General features: G+C 41.4%; 3 protein-coding genes across 5 annotated transcripts in view; 1 reads left to right on the top strand and 2 right to left on the bottom strand.

Moving 5' to 3' along the window:
• CA5B (carbonic anhydrase 5B) overlaps window positions 1–13,571 on the bottom strand; it is a 99,968-nt gene extending 86,397 nt beyond the window's left edge. For 2 of the 3 annotated variants that reach the window (XM_050777660.1, XM_050777663.1), the window contains exon 1: window positions 9,204–9,298. The gene's annotated coding sequence lies outside the window, so the exon portion shown is untranslated. Of the gene's footprint in view, window positions 1–9,203; window positions 9,299–13,480 lie in introns of those variants that run through there. The other variant, XM_050777661.1, reaches the window with a different exon arrangement.
• Window positions 1–23,665, top strand: part of PIR (pirin) — a 517,051-nt gene that overhangs the window by 181,293 nt on the left and 312,093 nt on the right. The gene's annotated exons all lie outside the window — the stretch shown is intronic.
• Window positions 1–23,665, bottom strand: part of ZRSR2 (zinc finger CCCH-type, RNA binding motif and serine/arginine rich 2) — a 174,419-nt gene that overhangs the window by 122,097 nt on the left and 28,657 nt on the right. The window lies entirely within an intron of this gene.

The following is a 23,665-nucleotide window of genomic DNA, read 5'->3' as shown; positions in this document are numbered from 1 at the left end:
ATTTTGCTCTTAAGAAAATGGTGAAAGCCATCAGGATTTATGTTTTAGTACCTGTAATGCTGATTTTATGTTGACCCTCATGTAATTTTCAGTGTTCATATAGCCATGTATGGATAATCTTCTCTGAACACTAATGCCATTTCTGTCCTTTCATTTCTATTGGTAATCCTGGAGTAGAGTGAGGCACACTTTCCACTAATAGCTGAAAAAATCTAACTTCGAAAACAAAGAATCCAAAGGCTGCTTAGTAACTGTAGTGCTTAAGTTTAGAGTCTGTTCAAGGTGGTGTGAAGCAATTTTTTGGGGGGGGGGGGGACACTTCCCTCAAAAGCACGTGCAGAAGGAACCTATTGACCCTCTGGAATGCCAGAATTGGGAAGAGACAAAAACGTCGCAACCAATGTGAAGATTGGGCAATAGATTTGGTCCAGACTGAGGAAGATGGGTGAATAGTAAAAACACTGAATAGAGCTTAACGAGGAAGCACCAAATGCTTTTTGAGGTCAGAGGGGGCCAAGTGTTTTGCAATGCAGGGTTGGGGTCAGCCAGTAGTTGTGGGGGAATGAGATTCCTAACACTCGTCGATGAATTCCTTTGGTCTTTTGCCTGACTCCTTATTTATGGAATGATCTCTAGGTATATGATTTTCAAAATCTAGAGATATTCCTATGGTATAATTTTCTTCTAAAGACGGTTCTCATAATGATTGGAATGGCTTTTTATTCATATCTAAGACGTCTCAAGATAATGGCATCAGAGTGGGTATAGACTTTTTTTTTTTTTTGAGACTGAGTTTCGCTCTTGTCCAGGCTGCAGTGCAATGGCGCCATCTTGGCCCACTGCAACCTCCGCCTCCCAGGTTCAAGCAATTCTCCTGCCTCAGCCTCCCGAGGAGCTGGGATTACAGGCGCCCGCCACCACACCCAGCTAATTTTTTGTATTTTTAGTAGAGACGGGGTTTTCACCATGTTGGCCAGGCTGGTCTTGAACTCCTGGTATCAGGTGATCTGCCCGCCTCAGCCTCCCAAAGTGCTGCAATTACAGGCATGAGCCACTGCACCTGGTGTGGACTTCTTTTAATGTATTTTTTCTTTCCAATGTCTATAGAATTTCCCATATCCTTTTTGCAACATAAGCCAGTGGTTGTTTATTCTGTTTGTGACTAAAGACTCTCTTGACAAACCACAATTTTGTCCTGGTGAGGTACAGGCAGTCATAAGTGAATCACCACTAAATATGCCTTCTACTGGTTAATCAAGGTGTTGATTAGTTAAAAGCCATTCTCATAGACATTGAAGATGTGTTTCTTCTTCTCATACACTAAGAGGTACGGCATTTTATTGGTTAGTTGATATTAGGGGTTAATGTATATCATTGGTGTTTTTGGTGTTCAACAAGGGGTGAGTTTGCAATTGACAGTGGAGAATGTCTGGAGACATTTTTGGTTGTCACGACCTCGGGAGGTGGTACTATGGGCATCCAGTGAGTCGAGGCAGGGATGTAACTAAACATCCTGCAATACACAGGACAGTCCCCATAACCAAGAATGATCTGCCCTGAATGTCAGTGGTGCTGAGGTTGAGACCCTGCATCCAGCTTCCTCTAACGTTATCTTATATAATCACGATGCATTCATCAAACTAAGAAATTAACATTGGGTTGATACTATTAAGTAAACTCCAGACTTTATTTAGACTGCCCCAGTGTCCTTTGTCTTCTCCAGAACCTACTCCTTCTTGGTCTCCTCCACTCTTGAGTTTTTCTGCCTTGTTTTTCATGACCTTGATGCTTTTGAAGAGGGCTGGTGAGGTATTTTGTAGAAGTCCTTTTTCAGTTTGGTTTTGTCTTTTCTCATGATTTAGATGGGGGATACAAATTTTGGAGGAGGAATGCCATAGAGGTGACTGGTATTTAGGTTGTTTGCAAACAATGGGGCAAAGAATAATTATGTATATGTATTATTGTTTAGGTCTGCAGTTTATGTGTAGTCTAAATTGCTGTTTGGTAAATTGCACTCTGATAGCTACTACAATAGTACCAACTTAGCATTTTATCTTCCTTTGACATTGTAATTAACTGTTAGTAAAACAACATACTTTTTAGTCTCTTACATCTTTATTCATGTGTCATTACCACCTACCAGTAACACATGAGGCTGCCTATGCTCCACACTTGTACAAGCACTGTGAGCAATACAATTTTGGGGTTTCTGCTAATCTGATACGTGAAAATTCGTATTTCAGTGTAGTTTCATCTTGTTTCGTCGCTTTTCATAAGGTTGAAAATTTTTTCACATGGTATTGGGCTTCTTGTTTCCTTAACTGTAAGCTGTCTGTTTATACCATTTGCTCTTGATTATCTAAAAACTGATTTCTAGAAACTCTTTATATATTAAAGCAATTAACTCTCTGTTTTGTTCACTATGATGTCTCAAACACCTAGAAGAGTAGCTGGCATACAGTAGGCATTCAATAAATAGTAGCTGAATGAGTAAACAGAGTTGCAAATGTTTTCCCTGTATGTCATCTATCTTTTGTTTATGGTGATTTTCATCAGAAAAGATTTTAAAATTTTTGTATGTAGTCTAATTGCTAGTTGTTTTCTTGATTACTTCTGGGTTTTGATTTATAGTTAGAAAAGCTTCCTCCATTTGGATGTATGAAAGAATCTTCCTACCCTCGTACTTTTATGGCATTTTTTTACCTTTAAAGTTTTGTTCCATCTGGAATATATTTTTGTCAGGATTGAACGATGGGTCCAACTTTTTCTCCTAAATGCCTGCTCGGTTGTCCCCCAATACCATTTACTGGATTTATCTTTTCCTGCATTGAGCTGAGATGCTATCTTTATCATAAAGTAAATTCTCATGTACTTGGCCATATTTCTGAACTATTTTCTTCCTTTGATTTATATTTCTATTCATGTGCTAGTATCATACTATTTAATTATTGCGGCTTTAAAGCCTTATGGGTCTAATCATTCCTTATTTTCTCCTTTAGAATTTTTCCAGCTATTCATGCTTATTTGCTTTTCCACATGAACTCTAGAAGTACTATATCTAGTTTTAAAATTCTGTTGGTATTTTTATTAAAACCATATTAAATTTATGGAATCACAACTTAAGGAGAATTGACATCAAAGGTGTCTTTATGATATCTTCCTATTTAAAAACAGGGCATGAATTTTATAAATTCAAGTCTTCTGCGTCCCTCAGAAATGTTTTATAGTTTTCTTGTTAACATTTTATGTTGTTTACTAACAGCATTTTAGTTTTTCAGTTTCTATTATAAATAGGTTTCCTTCTTCTGTTATGTCTTCTAATTGTTGAGTTACATGTGTCAAAGGAATTGATTTCTATAAACTGACATGGTACTCCACTAATTGCTGAATTATCTTTGTAGGAGTTTTTAAGTGTTTCTCTAATGTTCTTTATCTTTTTTGGTCTAACTTTATTGGCTCCTGCCAGAGGTTAATTCAATTAAATTTAGTTTTTAGTATGCTAATAATCATGGAGTTAATGATATCCTTTCCACATTAAACATACTATTTATTTTTGAGCTGAGATAAATCTACTTCATCCAGTTAGGGAATTCTCCATTTCTGTTTTATTAAAAAAAATTTTTTTAAAGGGATGGTGGGTTTTATCTAATGTATTTTAGGAAATCTATGGAAATGATAAGATAGATTTGTTGACAGGATGAAATCCATTAATCATAAGTATATCATTCTTAGTACTGAACCACCTTTGGATTACTGGAATAAACCCTACCTGGACAAAGTATATATTTCTTCTAATGCACTACTAGATTCTATTTCTAGTATTTTATTTAGCTTTTTTTGGTTATTGTTACATATTTTTTAGAGATATTGGCCTCTTGTTATTTTTGGGGGGTAGGATGGTCGAATCTTTGATAGGTTTTGGTATCAATGTTATCCTGGCTGCATAAAAAAGAGGTTGGAAGCTGTTAGTCAATAAAAATCCAATATGAACAAGTATACGCAGTTATTATTACAGTTTAGTTTATGAATTAAACAGGATTTTGTGTGCTGATGCAGTGACCACCACTTAGATTTAGTTTCTAAGAGAAAAATAAATTCCAAGTTTCAAACAACTGACTTACATGAAAATTTCTGGATGAATATTGCTGGAGTCTGTCTTTATCCTGAGATTCTATAGCAAAACTCCCTTAAGGATTTTAAAGGGTTTTGAATACCCCCATTTCCAGCCTTCTTTTTTTTATTTAAAAGGGTATTAATTTTCATAGAGAATCTACACAATGCATGTATAATAAAAACATGTCACTTTAACTCTTCTCTCGCTGATTTGAAATACCTCTAAATTCATGTCCAAACTGAGATAAGACATTTGTACACTTCAATAAAAATGCATAAGTATTACAAGATGTTAAAACTGATGCCACATCTGAGCCCAGCTTTGTTTTAAAAGGGGAGACAAGTATTTCCTTAGATGAAAATTGTGGAGAGAATGTACCTGATCATGATCAACCTCTACTGGCTGCTTCTTAATGATCCAGGTGATGGACTCAGACAGGGCTGGACCAGGGAGATACTGGACCTACTTGGGTCCAGTAATCTAGACAGGTGGGCACCAGGCAGGAAGTGCCAAATGACCCAAATTCCATGAGAGCGTCCTGGCCAAGAGATTGGGTTACTGAGTCATTATTTAGTGGTGAAAACCACTCAGGAATCAGACGACGAGGTGATGGTTCTCAGGGAGTATCTGGAGATCAGCAGTGGTCCAGAGAAGCTCCAGGCCCTTCTGGGCAGCTACCTGAAGAATCGCTGCTTAGGATGGAATCATGCCCAGCCTTTGTTTCTGCAATTAACTGTGTATTTTTAATATTCCCCAGTGGGAAAACAACCAAAACCATTTGATCCCTCAATTCTAGTGAGGCTCCAGCAGGTAGTCTCCTCTAAGTATTGTTGGGAGGTATTAGACAGTGGCCAGCGCATAAAGAAGGAGGCTTCACTTCTTCAAGGGAGACTGAGAATTTTCCTTTTAAAATGAAATGCAGAAAAACAAATAACCCCATTAAAAAATGGGCAAAGGACATGAGCAGACACTTCTCAAGACATACAAGTGGCCAACAAACATGAAAAATGCTCATCATCACTAATCATCAGAAAAGTGCAAATCAAAACCGCAATGAGATACCGTCTTACAACAGTCAGAATGGCCATTAATAAAAAGTCAAAAAACCACAGATGTTGGTGAGGCTGTGGAAAAAAGGGAATGCATATACACTGTTGGTGGGAATGTAAATTAGTTCAGCCACTGTGAAAAGTAGTTTGGAGATTTCTCAAATAACTAAAAACAGAGCTATCATTCAATGCAGCAATACCATTATTGCGTATAAACCCAAAGGAAAATAAATCATTTTGCCAAAAAGACACAGGCACTCATATGTTCACTGTCACACTATTCACAACAGCAAAGACATAGAATCAACCTAGGTGCCCATCAGCGGTGGACTGGATATAGAAAATGTGATAATATATACACTATGGAATACTACACAGCCATAAAAAATGAAATCATGTCCTTTGCAGCAACATGGATGCAGCTGGAAGCCATCATCCTAAGCGAATTAATGCAGGAACAGAAAACCAAGTGCTGCATGTTCTTGAGAGAACTAAACATTCAGCACACAGATATAAAGATGGGAACAATAGACATTGGAGGTTACTGGAGAGAGGGGTGGGTTAAAAAACTACCCATTGGGTACTGTGCTCATTACCTGAGTGATAGAATCTGTACCCTAAATCTTAGCATCATGCAACATACTTATGTAACAAACCTGCACATGGTACCCCCTGTATCTAAAGTAAAAGTTGATAGAAACAAAAAAATGAAATGCAGATCAGGAGGAGCCAGAATTCTGTACTAAAAGGGGAGAGAGGAAGAAAGAGGGAAATGGAGAGGAAAAGAGGGGGAAAGAGGTGGGGACCAGAAGGATACAGTGGGGGAAGAAAGGGAGGAGAAAATATATGGGCCTCCAGAGCACAGCCCTTTGAGATTCTGAATATAGAAACAATAATCTGGGGGGGCTGGACAAAGGCATCCAGCCTGAAGGATGTGTTCTTTGTTCTTTCCAGCTGGACAAGGCAAGTTTCTGTAGAACTGCTCTCTGCTCCCTGCCTGTGGGTGGCAGCCACAGAAAAGAAGGCTGCTCTGGGTGTGTTCACAAGGACTTAGAAGGAGGCAGTGTCAGGAACAGAGGAGGGGACAGCAATATGTTCCTCAGTCCCCAAGTCCTCAGCAGCACTGCAGCAAAAGCAGGAAGCTCATTGGCCCACCCACATGATCACCTCTGTCACCTGCAATGTGACCCAGGGCCAGGGTCATTCATAAATTACAGGTCTCCTTCTAAGGCAATGTTCAAAGAGAACCGGAATACAGTTCCCCTAGTTAAACTTCCCAATTCAAAGTGCCTTGGTAATGTCGCCACTCTTGAGATTGAAACATAAAATATATTTCAGGCAATTTAGGAAAAATACTACCCCACGCTTAGTTGATGGCATGGAATCCACCAATTTCTATAGCTCTTTATGATGTTTGCCTAGCTAAACAACAACAAATGAGAAAACATTAAAAACAACGGACATCTCACTGTAGAATTGGAATGAAATATGAATTAAAAATGACCATCTGGTGATTATCTAAAAACAAATCACAGTCTGAAACTGCTGAAACTGGCAATTTAGAATGTTATAAACGTCGCCGAATTAAACTGGACACAGAACACACGAGCAGGCTGTCTGAAGTTGTGCCTGCAGTCCACAGGGAAAGGTGCTCCTGCTCCACTCACCTCCCCCGGCCTTTCTAAGCCTTGGCCCACAGGGACCCTGGAGGCTGAAGCTCTTCAAACAGGCTACAGCACATGAAGGCCAGGCTTTCGGCACAGACCCCTAAGTCCTCAAGGGCATGTTCCAGGAGCCTCAGTATATAAAGCACGTTTTCTATTAATAGCTTTTGTATTTAATGCTTTGACAACTGGGGACACCACAAGCACTGTCCCTCCCAAGGTTGGCTAATTCCCAGAGAGAACAGACAGCTGCAAGAGCGCCCTTCATGGGCAATCCAGAGTTTACAGCCCCACCATCTACTTTATCAGGCTCTTACACCAGGGCCACTGTTCTCCTGCACCAATCACCCCACGGTCAGGTATCAGCCAAGTGGGGACAGCCCCCTAGGCCACAGAACACTCTGAAATTATTCGAAGTAGCCAATCCCAAGCCTGCATACCCTGCCTCACCTGTTCCTTCCCACTGAAAACACAATAAAAGCTCTTGCCCGCATTTTCCCCTTACTTTCTCTGCCTCTTAACCAAACCCGGTACTTCCTCATGTGGCCCTGCACGGTGTGTCATGCCTCCAGCTTCTAGGGATCTGGGAATAGGATCAACTTCTTCCTTCATGATAGTCATTCCCATGTCTGCATGTCTTACTATACCTGATTAAAACAAATCCCAGGCAATTAAAACACTCAGCCTCCAGTGCAGATTAAAGTTGGGAGCATGCAGGAAGCCTGCAGCTGCCGAACCTGCAAGAACTCAGTGGCCCCATGAGAGTGTGGCCTATGGATTTTTAACCCCAGTCCTCCATTAGCTAGCTGTGTGACCTAGCAGGAAAGCACTTAACCTCGTTGAGCTTCACTTTCTTCATCTGAAAAATGGAGACAATAATATTGCCATCAGAGAGTTCTTAGAAAGATAAACTAAGTACTTGGCAAATATGGAGTCACTTAGCACTCATAAATATTAGCTGCCTTCGTGAGGATTTCCTAGAGTTATCTGCCTTTATCTTTCTGTTTAAAATACATTCTTCTGTTTAAAATGTATTCTTTTTTATTTATTTATTTTTTGAGACAGAGTCTCACTCCGTCACCCAGACTGGAGTGCAGTGGCGTGATCTCGGCTGACTGCAGCCCCTGCCTCCCAGGTTCAAGTGATCCTCTTGCCTCAGCCTCCTGAGTAGCTGGGACTACAGGTGCCAGCCACCACGCCCAGCTAATTTTTGTATTTTCAGTAGAGACGGGGTTTTGCCATGATGGCCAGGCTAGTCTCGAACTCCTGGATTCAAGTAATCTGCCCGCCTTGGCCTCCCCAAAGTGCTGGGACAACAGGCGTGAGCCACCACACCTGGCCTAAAATACATTTTACATTTTAACCATTATTTATTTATTTGCCTTTATCCTTTTATACCAATGCTTAAAAATAGAGGTATGATACAAGCCACAGAGGTAATTAATTTTCTAGTAGCCACACTTAAAAAGTAAAAAGAAATAGATGAAATCCTTTTTAATAATATAATTTTATCAAATATATTCAATATATTATCACTTCAACACGTAATCAGTAAGAAAAGTTACTGAGATGGTTTATGTCTTTTCCATACTAAGTTTTAAAAATCTGTTGTGTATTTTATACTTCAGCACATCTCAATTTGGATGCTACCTTTTTCCTCAAAATACTTGATCTATATTTAGATTTAAAAAAATTTATACTTGAAAACATATATATACATATCCAAATGGTTCCAAACATTCTTAAAAGTTTTTCTTCTTTTTTTCTTTGGAGACAGAGTCTCGCTCTGTTGCCCAGGCTGGGGTGCAGTGGCACGATCCTGGCTCACTACACTCTGCCTTGTGGGTTCAAGCAATTATTGTGCCTCAGCTTCCCAAGAAGCTGGGATTACAGGCGCCTGCCATCATGCCTGGCTAATTTTTGTATTTTTAGTAGAGACGGGGTTTCGCCATGTTGGCCAGGCTGGCTTCGAACTCCTGGCCTTAAGTGATCCGTCCACCTCGGCCTCCCAAAGAGCTGGGATTACAGGTGTGAGCCACCACGTCCGACCCAAAAGTTTTTCAATAACTGAATTGAATATCAATTTTTTAATTGAAATTTAAGTGAATTAGAAGTAAATTAAACTTTCATTTCCTAAGTTACACCAGCCACATTTCAAGAGCTCAAATGTCACATGTGGCTTGTGACCACTCTATTGGACGGCACAGTTTCATGCCATTTAAAATATATCCTTAACAATCCTCCTGTATTTCAAGCACTATTTATCTTACCAGTGTATGGATCCCAATATTCTTAAAGTAAACAACAATATTATAATGTTCTATGTTTTCATTCTAGAATACAACACATCATTTAAAGCCGGTGAGTATTTTTTACCTTTAAAAATACTCCTATCACCGCCAAACCATTTTCTTCCGGTGCTGCATCCTCAAAGTTTTCAAATTTGACTGCATTCCAATGCACTAAGTGCAGCTGAAACACCATGGAAAGAGGGTTAACACATGACTACACAAACTCTCTCCAGAATAAACCCACAGCCTCAGTCAACCTACGACATTTAAACACATTTCTTCACCCAAAGTAAAGCCACCAAGAAAAGCATATGACAATCCAAAATGAGATAGAAACAAAGACCAGGAAGAAATTTAGGCAAGAACAGCAATTAATATTTCTTTGGAATAAAAGGACTTAGGGAGTAAAAATAAAATTCATATAGCAAACTGAGTCGCATTTCAGTAAGGGATCAACATTTGCTCGTTCCCATTCTGCTTTCCATGAAATACTAACATCTAAAATCCATTTACATTTAAAGGAGAGAAAATGTTTATATTGAGAAAAATAAATTATCCTTATAGGAATCAGACAACACTTGAAGACTGGCTGGGTGCAGTGGCTCACATGTGTAATCCCAAGACTTTGGGAGGCCAAGGTGGGTGGATCATTTGAGGTCAAGAGATTGAGACCAGCCTGGCCAACATGGTGAAACCCCGTCTCTATTAAAAAAAAAAATACAAAAATCAGCAGGCGTGGTGGCGGGTGTCTGTAAACCCAGCTTCTCAGGAAGCTGAGGTGGAAGGATCGCTTGAATCTGGGAGGCAGAGGATGCAGTGAGCCGAGATCGTGCCTCTGTACGCCAGCTTAGGTGACACAGCAAGACTCCGTCTCAAAAAAAAAAAAAGTTGAAGACACACTTCTTTGAGAGATGACCACTTAAAATGTTCTTTTTATTGTTGATATTACATTTAAAACTAAATTACTGCCAGGTGCGTTGGCTCACATCAGCACTTTGGGAGGCTGGGGCAAGAGCATCACCTGAGGCCAGGAGTTCAAGCCCAGCCTTGGCAACACAGTGAGACCTCGTCTCTACAAAAAATTTTAAAATGAGTTGGGTGTGGTGGTACGCAACTGTGTAGTCCCTGCTACTTGGGAAGCTGAGACGGAAGGATCACTTGGGCTAAGAAGTTCAAGGTTGCAGTGAGCTATGACTGCACCACTGCACACCAGCCTGGGTGACAAAGTGAGATCCTATTAAAAAAAAAGCAAAACCAACAAACCAAACAAAACCTAAATTACAAAAAAGTTATAAGAAGCAATTATATTTCCTTATGATCTCCCTATACTTTTGCTATGGTTTGCATATGGTCTGTTTGGTCCTGCCAGGTCTCATGTTGACACCTGCTCCCCAATGTTGGAGGCGGAGCTTCATGGGAGGTGTTTGGATCACGCAGGCAGATCCCTTATAAATAGCTTGGTGCCAATCGGGTGGAAGTGAGTTCTTACTCTTAGTTCCCAAGATAACTGATTTAGGTTTTTTCTTTTTTTGAGACAGGGTCTCACTCTGTCACCCAGGCTGGAGTACGGTGGCACAACTGTGACTCACTGCAGCCTTGACCTGCTAGGCTCAAGTGACACTCCCACCTCAGCCTCCCAAGTAGCTGGGACTACAGGCATGTGCCACCATGCCTGGCTGTTTTGTTTTGTTTTTTTTTAATGTTTTTTTGTATAGACAAGGTCTCACTATATTGCCCAGACTGGTCTCCAATTCCTGGCCTCAAGTGATCCTCCCGCATTGGCCTCCCAAAGTGCTGGGATTACAGGTGTGAGCCATCGCGTCCAGTCACAGAACTGATTGCTGAAAAGAGCCTGGCACCTCCTCCTTTCCTCCTTACCATGTGATCTCTGCATGCTGGCTCCCCTTGGCCTTCCAACATGAGGAGAAACAGTTTGGGGACCTCACCAGATGCAGATGTGAGCAGCATGTTTCCTGTATAGCCTGCAGCACCATAAGTCAAGTAAACCTCTTTATAAATTACACAGTTTCAGATATTCCTTTGTGGCAACACAAATGGATTAAGATAACTTCTCTACAAATCATTCCTTGTCCACCACTCATGAACTTATTTTCTGGCATCACCATTCCCCCAAGTCTCCTAAGTGAGACGCCTCAAGGTCTTGGTTAACTTTGCTTTCTGTTCTCTGGAAGAGGATGTCACCTCCTAGTTCTGTTGCTTTTATTTCAGAAATGCTTTTTAAAAGTTGCTATTTTCTATATTTCTATTGCCTTCATTTAATCTCCAACCACCTATCACTTGGATTAATCTCAACTTGTGGCCCTGCATTGTTGCCTGGGTTAATCTAAAAACATAAAGTAACTGGCTAATTAGACAAAATCATGCTATGCCACTCTCTCGTTTACAAATAACTAGTTTCTGATGGGCCTGCCCTCCATCTACCCTATTATGCTTCGATGATCACCTCTCACTGCCTCTCCCCACAATACACATTCAACATTCTGGCCGCATCATTTTTTGTTTTTTGTTTTTTTTTTGTCATTTCCTGAACATTCTATCACATCTGCCTTTGCACAACTTTCCCTCAGTCCAGAATGCCCTTCTAATCCTCTTGGCAAACTTCCATACATCCTTTAATACCTAATATAAATGGCTCCTCCTTAGTGAAATCATCATAGACTCCTCTGAGTAGTCTGTATCACACGCCTTCCTCTGTGGTCCCATAGCCCTTTCAGAAACATTTTTCAAATCACACTTGCTTTATAATTTTAATTTCAAGTATTCTTCCCTCACTAGACTTTGCCCTTCGGGTGGTTGACAATTAGTACTCCTGGCACTTCGTGCAGTGCCTTGCACATAGTTGCCACTCAGAAAATGTTGGATACATAAATAATGATAAAATTCATACATGTTATTAGGTGGCCACAAATATAAAACGTGTTTTTCTTGCCTAATTATCCTTCTGCTCTGTATTGTGATCTTATATTTTAAAATGTAATTAAATAGAATTACTATTTAATATAGAAGTTATTTGCAAAGTAAGCCAGCAGAGGAAAACTAGTACATATTCAACACACACACACACAGAAAATAGATTTCTGGTAAAGCTTTCATTTCATTTCATGCCCTTTCTTCTATACCAATTACAAAATCTGTACACAGAGATATATGTATTTGTTAATAAAAAATATTACCCATACTAGAAGGAAACGTCCATAAAAAAGAGAAGGGAATTTTTCCATACGCTGAAAAGTGAGTCCAATGATCATCCAGAAAGCCCATTCAGGGCATATACTCAAAAGAACAAAAAGAGACATTTGTACACCCATGTTCATAGCAGCGTTATTCACAAAAGCCAAAAGGTAAGGAATAGATAAACAAATGTGGTCTATCCATAATGGAGTATCATTAAGCCTTAAAAAGGAAGGAAATTCTAACACACACTACAACATGGATGAACTCTGAGGACATTATACCAAGTGAAATAAGCCAGTCACAAAAAGACAAATACTGTATGATTCCACTCATATGAGGTGCCTAGAGTAGTCCGATTCATAGAGACAGAAAGCAGAATACTGGCTGGGCATGGTGGTTCATGTCTGTGATCTTTGGGAGACCGAGGCGGGCAGATGACTTGAGGTCAGGAGTTCGAGAGCAGCCTGGCCAACATGGTAAAAACCCCCTCTACTAAAAATACAAAAGTTAGCTGGGCGTGGTGACGGGCGCCTATAATCCCAGCAACTTGGGAGGCTGAGGCAGGAGAATCACTTGAACCTGGGAGGCAGAGGTTGCAGTGAGCCAGGACTACCCCACTGTACTCCAGCCTGGGTGACAGAGCAAGAATCTGTCAAGAAAGGAGAAGGAGGAGGAGGAGGAGGAGGAGGAGAAGAAGAAGAAGGAGTAGGAAAAGGAGGAGACGGAGGCGGAGGAAAAGGGGAGGGGAGGGGAAGAAGAAAGGAAAGAAAGGAAACAAAGAAGGAAAGAAGGAAAGAAAGGAAAGAAAGGAAAGAAAGAAAGAAAGCCAAATACTGATTACGAGGAGCTAGAGGGAGGGTGAATGGGGCACTACTGTTTAATGGGTAAAGTTTCAGTTTTGCAAGATGAAAGGATTTTTGGAGCTAGATGGTGGTGATGATTGTACAATAATCGAAATGTACTTAATATACTACTACTTAACTGTATTCTTATAAATGGTTAAGATGATAAATTTCATATTATGTATATTTTACCATAATTTTTAAAAAAATTTCAATGACTTCCATGCCATTGCTCACAAAGAGGTCAGAGAGAGTTTGATCTGTCCTCTGTTAATATGACACTGTTTCTTCAACTCCTTACAAGACCACCAGATCTTGCCCTCACCTGATTTATCTGTAGAATCTTCAAATTCCACGAGGAAAGAGTACCCATTATTCCAGACGTGGAGGCAGGTGGCTGGGTCATAAGAGATGGTGAGCGGTTTTAAGCCGGGATCATAAACACTGTCCCTCCACCAAATGTTGATGGGTGACTGTAGATCACCCCTGGGAACCAGGTCCACGCTCTCCCAGAGTGGATGCACTAGGAGAAAGCAGGTCAGGCTATTATCAAGACTGTCCACTATCTAGCATCATGTATGAGGCAATTCCACTTCTGGAGACCCTGTCAAGGCTAATGGGAACTAACAGCTTTAGCAATTAGCCATTCAGGGCCTTAATCAGCTGACTAAAGCAAAGGCTAAAAGACAAGCAAAGGCTAAAAGCAGAAGAACAGCATTCTGCCATCTTGAAAACCCAACTCATCTCAGTCTGCCTACTAAGCTCATCTAAACCAAGTGCAATTAGTCCTGTGATAACAGTAAAATGCATGGACATTAGTGCCATGTGGAAACAGGTATTCATAAATGAGTTTCTTTTCTTCATTGAGAATTTCCCAAGTCCCAAGCCCCCAAACTAGCTCTAAATACAAAGACAAACTAATTCGATTTTCAGTAACAGACTTATTTTCAAAAAACACACACAAAAAAATGCAGGCAGAACTTTGAGAAAGGAAATGTTCAATCAAGTATTGTCAGTGTTTAATTGGTTGGCTGGTAGAAATCAAGGCTTGCATAGTCTGCATCCTTAAGATGCTCACCCCACATAACTGTGCATGCTGAGTTGAGTTCACCTCCTATGTAAGCAAACTCTGAGGACCAGGCAGCCATCCTGCAAAACCTGGGTAGAACGTCGGCATTGCTAAGGTCCCTGGGGGTCGCAGTGTGTCACAGGGATGTGGAGATTATCTATTAAGGTGTACACATACAATTCATCCCCCACAGGCACTGAAGACATTGCTGATGCTGATTGTCCTCCAGAGTCAAGCACCAGGTCTCTGTAGCAAGTCCCTGATAAGTATCAGCAGACTTGCTGATAACACAGATCGGCCTGTTGAGACCCCCATGTGTGATGAGCAGAACCAATGTGTATCAGTTTGGGGTGGTCCAGTTTCCTGTCCTTTAGAAGTACCATGGATGGGTAGAATCAAGAACAACAGGAAAACTAGGAGAAACATGAATTGAGAGAAATCATTACCAACGACCCTCTGCATCTCGCCCTACCACTAAGAATGGGTCTAAGGATTTGAGAAATAACTAGGCAGCTCCTACCCAGTCAAATCCCCCAAACATGGCAGAGACACCCTCTTCTAAAAACCAGAAACTTCCCTCTGGCTTACTCTTACAGGGGGGATAGTTCTCCTGCTTCAGTAGCAGCCCAAAGATGAAGTTTAAAATCTTAGCTTTAGCTTTATTTTTTTGTGGGGGTGGGCAAAAGTGTCCTGGCAGTACAGACATTGAGCTCTCTTGGGAGTGTCCAGACCGGTGGTCTCAACAAGGAGAGTGACTATGGCCCCAGGGGACATTTGGCATTGTCTAGAGACATTTTTCATTGTCACAACTGGAAGAGGGTGCTACTGCCATCTAGTGGATAGATGCCAGGGATGCTGCTAAACATTCCACAAAGCACAGGAGGAAGCCACCACTGCAAAGCTACCCAGCCCCAAATGCCAACAGTGGCCCAGTTGAGAATCTCAGTCTACAGAAACTCAGAATATTCTTCTCTTTTTCCTATTTCTTCCTATAACATAGTATTCTCTTATCTCTAAAGAGATTTAAACCTAATTTAAAAAATTAAGTTCTACTTTAACTATAAAAGGTAGACATGCAGGTTTGGTATGTGGAGTGACACTGAGGCTTGGGGTCCCAACGGTCCTGTCACCCCAGCCAGTGAGCATAATACCCAACAGGTTGAACCCAATGTTATTTTTCTTAGTATGAAAGAATTCCTCACAGAAGAACAATAATTTTCTGTTAAATTTAGGAGCCAAAAATTAAAAATGCATTTGAACTGGCACAATATTTCAATACTATAATCTGATCAGAATGCAGATTTCTTCTAGAAAGCCCTTAAAAGGCCGATTCTATTTTTAAAGATTCCTGACACAAAGAGACTACGCACCTTCCCCTCTAAGACACTCAGACAGTGGTTGATAATGTGAGAATTCACATTCTTCAAAGCCATTCAATGAGGATCTACTGTGAAGACTAGGGAAGAACTGGAGTGACAATCAGCTCCCTAAGATGATGCCTTGGTCACCCTTAATTGTTGCCCATCTAATTCATGAAATGGGAAGTATCAACACTCACACTCATGCAAATACCAGCCCAAGAAAACTGGGCCTATTCCTGCAATTGCTCTTTAATGACCATAACGACACGATCAATTTATGCCCTTCAGTTTATAAGTTCAGCTTCCAGAAGGTTTTCTTTCCTCCTACCCACCTCCTCCTTTTTAAACAAAGACCATCTAGGCTAGACCATCCAACCCACTGTGGGGAGAGGCAGTCCTTGGTCACTATCCCCCTATTGAAGCCAACTTTTTGCCAAGGGCTTGTTTTGCTAATGATAAACTCACACTTTTCTTTTCCTCTTCCCTCCCCTTCTACCATTTAACAAAATACAGATAGAAATGATTTCTTGGCAGTTGTCATACTTTCCCTCAAAACAGGAAGGTGATGACGAAGCATTCTAACAGAGGCTTCATTTTCAGGTTTTTCTCATGTGTAGAAAGTGAAGAGACTGTGACTATTTCAATCATGATTTAAGTGAGCGAAGGGCACACTGTCATTAAAAAGGTGTCAATAATCTCTCACTGATGAGCAAGAAAACTCCTTTAGATTTCATGGTGAGGATGCACTTGGTCTTAATTCTTATTTATATGCCTAGTCCTGTGTTTGACTTATTTTATGCTTGCACCACCTATTTCTCTAGCCTCCTTGTATGTCCCTGGGCTCTTCAAATGTAGAAAGCTCATTTCTGCATCAAGCCCCTTAGTTCCTGATTCTCCTCCTCTGCTGGAATCAATTTCCCCTCATTCCGCTTGGCACTGGCTCCTGTTATTGCCTTGTCACCTTCTCTCCTCTTTGACTACCCTATTATAACATGATCCCCTTGAATTTTTAATCATAGCACTCTGGTTTTGTCCTTCACAACATTATTACATGGGTATAGTTATAATTGTATGTACACGCACTTAGTTATCGGCCTCCCCCACTGCTCTGCAAGCAAGCTGGCTTTTTTTTTTTTTTTTTTTTTTTTTTGAGACGGAGTCTCGCTCTGTCGCCCAGGCTGGAGTGCAGTGGCCCAATCTCGGCTCACTGCAAGCTCCGCCTCCTAGGTTCACGCCATTCTCCTGCCTCAGCCTCCCAAATAGCTGGGACTACAGGTGTCCGCCACCACGCCCAGCTAATTTGTTGTATTTTTAGTAGAGATGGGGTTTCACCATGTTAGCCAGGATGGTCTCGATCTCCTGACCTCGTGATCCGCCCACCTCAGCCTCCCAAACTACTGGGATTACAGGCATGAGCCACCGCCCCTGATGCAAGCTGGCTTTCAACTGCTATGGTAGATCGAATGAATCAGATGAAGCGTATCACTGAAGAAGTTTGCTTCTTTTTGCTTTATTTCCCATTACCGCCACGGATCACATTATTTTTCTTTAATGATCATTCAGGTTTAGCTCTTCCTCACCTTGCCCAGACCACTAGCCTAGTTCTGAACCCTACACTGCAGACTTCAAACAAAGCCTCTTGGTCACCTGTCCTCTTTTCTCACTTCCCTTTACCCCGAGTTCAGCCACTCAGTTTTCCCAAATTACCAGCTTCGTCAGGGTGCTCCTGTGCTGAAGACAGTACATCAAGTGGAACTTCTGTGTCCAAGTGCCTGTGTTTTTCTATTAGAACCCTCCTCACTTATCTAATCATTCTCCTCATTCTTTCCAAACGCTGGTGTTCCCATGCTGCCCCCTTGGCCAATCCTAAACGAGTGGTGCTGTAAACTTAAAACACCCAACAGGCTTTGAAGACTTGGTGCAAGGTAAAGAATGTAAACTCATTAATAATTGTTATATGGATCACATGTTAAAGTGATAATATCCTGGATATACTGGTTTAAATAAAATGTTACTAAAATTAATTTCACCTGTTTTCTTTTCCCCTTTTCTAATATGACTATTAGAAAACTGAGAATTACATGTGGCTCAATTATATGTCTATAGGGCAATGTTGCCCTATACCCTCATGTGCTTTTTATCTGGTCCCTTGCTATGTACCACCCTTTTTATGAGGGATGTGCTATTTCCTCATGTAATTGAAGACCATCTGTGTAGGCCTTGGCCTTAGTGCAGTGATGGGATACACAGGGACCCTCTGTATGACTTGGCTGAGGATAATCGCAGGATCACAAATTGCCTTGTTAGAGCATCAGGGCTGTAAAAGGCACTTGGATGCCAAGTCCATTAGCCATAGGATACACATGCAGTTATCAGCACAGGAGACTAAAAGCCCACATTTCTTGGGGGTCAGTTCCAGGGCTAATAGTCAGTCCCAGGTAGCTGAAGACAACCCTGAAGCCATTAGTACAATTCCATGGGACTCCCAACCCTCCCACTGTTTCTCAAGATCCTTTGAAAGTTAATGAAGACAATATAGCCTGAGGCATCCCAGCCTGTATCAGAGGTCTTTAGGAAGACACTGCAAAAAAAGCCTGTTAAAACTCTTGTCCTCATCTGTACAAACCCCCATGGCAAGTTTACCTATACAACAAACCTGCACACATACCCCTGAACTTAAAAGTTAAATTAAAAAAAAAAAAAAAGTATTGTTCTCCAGGCTTTGGTTCTTCAAAATTAATTGGAAAAATAATAGAACTTTATAACACAGTTGAGTTCTAATATAGATCAGTGCTGTCAAATACAACTTTCTCTAAAGATGAAAATGTCCAGTATGGTAAGTTGTAGTCACGTGAGGCTATGTTAATGTGCTTAAATTTACAGGTAAATACCCATAATGGCCACATTTAATTGTGGCTACATTTTAGACAGCGCCCTTCTAGTCCAAGTTATCCTAAAAGGAAATGTTTCTTTTCTTTCTAAAAGCAGGGACGATCATGAACATTAAGAATCACTGGAATAATATTAGATTTGTACTATTTACATTAATCTTTATATTTCATTAAGAATTAACATTATTAATTTTCCTATGGTCTAAGATCTCAGGCCTAATTTTTTTTTTTTTTTGAGACGGAGTCCTGCTCTGTCGCCCAGGTTGGAGAGCAGTGGTGCGATCTCGGGTCACTGCAACCTCCGACTCCCAGGTTCACGAGATCCCCCTGCCTCACAGCCTCCTGAGTAGCTGGGACCACAGGCGCGTACCACCATGCTTGGCAAATTTCTTGTATTTTAGTAGAGAAGGGGTTTCACCATGTTAGCCAGGATGGTCTCAATCTCCTGACCTTGCGATCCGCCCGCCTTGGCCTCCTAAAGTGCTGGGGTTACAGGTGTGAGCCACCGTGCCCAGCTACCTAAATCTTTTTATGTGATTATTATGCTAAATTTCACTAGATGATACACTAAGTGAAATTGATTTTATTTTCATCTTGGATAACAGGTGTAGGCTTTTATTTTTATCTTGTTTTATTACAAGTCCCTCAAGTTAGGACTTTCAACATTTACTGTCTGCTACTTGAGATAACAGCAAACAGCAATCTGAGTTGCCAGCTAAAGATTATCTGTGGAGAGCCTTGGGAGCAAAGATATGATGAGCAGAGAACTGGGCTGATCTGAAATCCTGCTTTCCGAATTTGCCACAACCTCCTACTTTCATTCACTCCTTATTCTGCTTTGCCTCCTCTTAAAATGGTCAGATTTAAAACATCTGAGGCAGGCACTGAGCCTATGATGATGATAACAATCAAAATACTAGAAGTAGCTGCCACAACTGAGTTTCTTTTCTTTTTTTTTTTTTTTGAGACAGAGTACAGGTCCCGGCTCACTGCAACTTCTGCCTCCCAGGTTCAAGCGATTCTCCTGCCTCAGCCTCCTGAGTAGCTGAGACTACAGGCATGCACCACCATGCCCAGCTAATTTTTGTATTTTTAGTAGAGACGAGGTTTCACTACGTTGGTCAGGCTGGTCTTGAACTCCTGATCTCAGCTGATCCGCCCGCCTTGGTCTCCCAAAAGTGCTGGGATGAGTCACCGTGCGCGGCCACATAACTGAGTTTCTAACCCTCAAGAATCTCGGGTTATTCTTGGTTACAAGTGTACACTAGCCTTCCACTGGGGTACTGAGCTGTCAGAAACAATGAGAATTGTGTTTACAATTCAGCAGATGAGGGTCCAGAATATAGGAATAGGACCTGCTCAAAGGCCCAGGGCAAGAAAGACCACAATATTCTTCTTGGGGCAAACAGGTTGGAACAGTGAAATATACCACAAACAAAATCAAATGGTGACTTTCACCTGTTTTTTCTAGTAACTTAGAAACAAGAACACGTCATATAATACAGCTATTAGTCAAGTGAACCCCACCTCCTCGAGGGACCACTGTTTGGTTTCTGTTGGCACTAAAAGCAGCAAACTATCCTAATGGCATAGGCTGATTGGACTTTTAGGCATTTAACTCTCAACTTTCAGGAAAAAAAAGACAAACAAACTAAAGATCGAGGCAGAAACCCCACACTCACACAAAACGTTAGTAACTAGATAAATACGACTAAATTTTTTCCATGTTAAGCCTTAGAATGCAGTGCCAGGGTTTGGAATAAGCCAATCTGGGTAGGATATGGGCACACCCAGCAATCATAAATTTGTTATGACCCCAACCAACTCATCTCAAGGAGAACATAGTCAATGTTGGGATAAAACAAAATAAATTTTTAATCAAAAATTCTTTTGAAGCAGTTTCAAGTCAATGGATCCAGCTAGATCAACATTATTAATGGAATTCCTTTTCTTACGTGCACAGAGGTTCAAAAAGGGTAAACCCAAAGAGCACAATCTGAGAAACCTCAAATTCTGAAACAAGCCAGTATTTGAAAACTATGTAAATTCATTGTGAATAGTGAAAAATATATTTAAAAAACTAAAAGATATATTTAGCCAATTCATTAACCACATCTATCCACCATCACAGACATCTCTCCCATCATCTCAGTGGTTCTCTCCCAGGGTTATTTTGCCCTCCCTCCCAGGGCACATTTAGCAATGTCCTGAAACATATCTGAATGTGACCATTTGGGGAGTGCTACTGGTAAGAGATCAGGGATGCCATTCAACATCTAGTGAGCAAAGGGCAGCCCCCACACTACAGAATGATCCATCCCCAATGTCCATCGTGCTGCAGTGGAGAATCCCTGCAACATCCAGCCGCGGATAGTACCTTGTATTTCCAGGAGGGGAACAAGATGAGAAAGGCTTGAGGAAGACCATTTGCTGCATCACACAATCTTCTGTTTTTACAGCAGAGCACACACTTGCAAATCAGTCAGCTAGAATTAATTCTGCAATTCTTAACTCTGGAGAGAATATTCTGAAGCATGAAGCCACTGAAGTGCTTGCAAACATTCATGTGCAGCTTCCAGCAATTTAAGATTCACAGAAATAATCTGCAGTTTGTGGATCAACCTTAGTAAAAAGACAACTGCTAACAATAAATAATAAAGAACAGGTTCCAGAATATCCGAAACTTTCTCCAGTTTCTGCATGACATCATTGTAACATTTTAACATTTGTCAAGAAAGAATGTTCCACATTTATTTTACTGGACAAATAGAGACACAGTTATTCTCACAGTCCATAAGGCATATAATCTCACACTGGAATGCCAATGACATCATAGCGACAAATGCTTAACACACGTGATTTTTATAAAACCAACAAGTCTTTTCTCCTCTCTTTAATGAAATGGTGTACTCACAGGTTTATTTCTGGATTTTGTAAGTACAAGTACAGAGGCTGCAGGATGGCCTGGGCCTTGGAATGTGGAAGCTTCTCCACAGCAATATGCATGGGGACACAGGACAAGTGACCCTCAGGCTGTTCATCACCACCATCTTTACCCTGAAACCTTGATCAGTTCCCAAATAACTTGCAGGAACCCAATAACCTAGAGGGAAGAGGGCAGAGGATTGAAAGCTGTAAACAACAGAGACTTAAGATCATGAGAAAACCTCTAAGTAGGACAATATTCAGACTAGTAATACACACCCTGAGGTGGAGGGGAGGGCAAATGGGAGTCAATTATCCATCCACTCTTGTTCCTCAAACTCATTGGTCACCCCAAGATGACAGACCCACTTGCTTTCCCTCACATTCACTTGGTGCTCCTGCCTGCCCACCAGCCACATGGACTTTAGTTCTTCCAACTCCTGCCTTTCCCTCCAGCCTGTGCAGATGCTCTTCCTTTCCTGGACTCTCTCTCCATCTGTGCGTGGTGAATCCCTACCCCCACTTCAGGTGACTGACACCAGCATCCCTTCCTCTAAGCTCTCCCGACCACGTGCTCACAAGGTCAGCCCGGAACTGCTTTGTGGTCACAGTGTTTATCACAGTCAAATTAATACCTGACCAGGAATGTACTTTATCACCGCATCCTCTCCAGTATCTAAGCCCCATGGTGGCAGGGACCGTGTCTGCCTTGGTCAGAGCTGCATCTCTTAGGGACACAGTGCCTCATTCAAAATGGGTGCTGGGAATACTAGTCAAGTGACCCGAGTAGGCTCCCTTGGGGACAAAGATGTTGGTCCTAACTTCAACAACTAAGAACTGTGCCATGACTGCCAGCACGCTCTGACACAGTACTAGGGGTCTTTCCTTTTCTCCAACGCCATCACCCATTTGTAGGGATGTCTATACTTTTAAAACACTTTTAAATATTTCTCCTTTGAGAAGAGGGTCTCATATCCCTAGCTAAAAGATCCAAAGGACCCCCCAAATCCTGCCTGATCTAAAAGAGGACCCTCCCGATGAACCCCATCTAGTCTCACAGGGCTGGGATTCTGCCAGTTAGCACTTTCATTTTAAAATGTATTGTCATTTCTTTTGCTCCAAGCACATTGGTGGGTGCTATGATGCAAAGATGACCAAGACTTGAACTGTACGTTCCAGGTATGTAATTTCTCCCTTAGGAGTCTCTTGAAATGCACATAGTATGGGTAAGAAAAACACAGAGCAAACCAGTTCACAGCAGGGTGTTTCTGCCACCTCAGATTCTGCCTTCTCTTGCCAAAAGATGGGCTCTCAGCAGTATGGCCATGCTGGGGTGGGGGTGGGGTTGGGGTAGGTGGGAATGGGTGGCAAAAGACACAAACATAGAAGTTGAGGGGCACTAAAGACACATTTCCCCTACAAATCTGAACTTTATTTCTTCATACCATCTTTCCAAGAAGAGTGTAAGATACAAAACCCACATCATGGTCCTCAGTGATGCTGAGCAAGGAGGCAAACATGCTTTTATCCTCCCCTCTTTGTGCACATTCATGCTAGTAACTGGCTGTGCACTAGCCCCTCTCCTCTGCACTGCTGTCCTTGACCCTGCTCCATCTAAGCTAGAGGGAAGACTACACCTACGTGAAAGGAGCGAGAATCATCTCTATGTGCACTGTGAAGTAAAGCACAGCAGGATGAGAAGCCAGTCTTTTGGCACAGTGCCATGCGCTTTGCTTTGTGTATGTGTCACTTTGCGAATGTGCGCTGAACTCAGGGAGCCAGAGATGTGCAGCCATTACATTAAAGGGGACTCGTAGGAAGTTTGTGAATCCCATAGAGGTTCCTTACCTCTAGGCTTGACTCCCTACTGGAGGTCTTCAGGCCAATGTATTAGTTTGTAAGAAAGTATCATAGACTGGGTGGCTTAAAAATTTTTGTCTCACGGTTATGGAGGCTAGAAATCTGAGGTCCAAGTTCTCTGCAGGGTTGGTTCCTTCTGAGGGCAATGAGAGCTCTGTCCCAGGCCTTTCTACTTGGATGGTTAATTTTATGTGCCAACTTGGGTAGGTCATGGTACCCAGATGTTTGGTCAAATACCAGTTTAAATATCACTGTGAATGTATTTTTTAGATGAGATTAACATCTAAATCAGTAGACTTGGAATACAGATGATTACCCCTCATGTGGGTGGGCCCTACCCAATCAGTTGAAAGCCTTAAGTGAAAAAAAGACAGGTTGCCTGAGGAAGAGGAAATTCTACCTCC

Source organism: Macaca thibetana, chromosome X (assembly GCF_024542745.1).
Source record: "Macaca thibetana thibetana isolate TM-01 chromosome X, ASM2454274v1, whole genome shotgun sequence".
Lineage (NCBI taxonomy): Eukaryota > Metazoa > Chordata > Mammalia > Primates > Cercopithecidae > Macaca > Macaca thibetana.
Note: the sequence above shows the minus strand (reverse complement) of the source record. Positions and strands in the feature narration are given on the sequence as shown.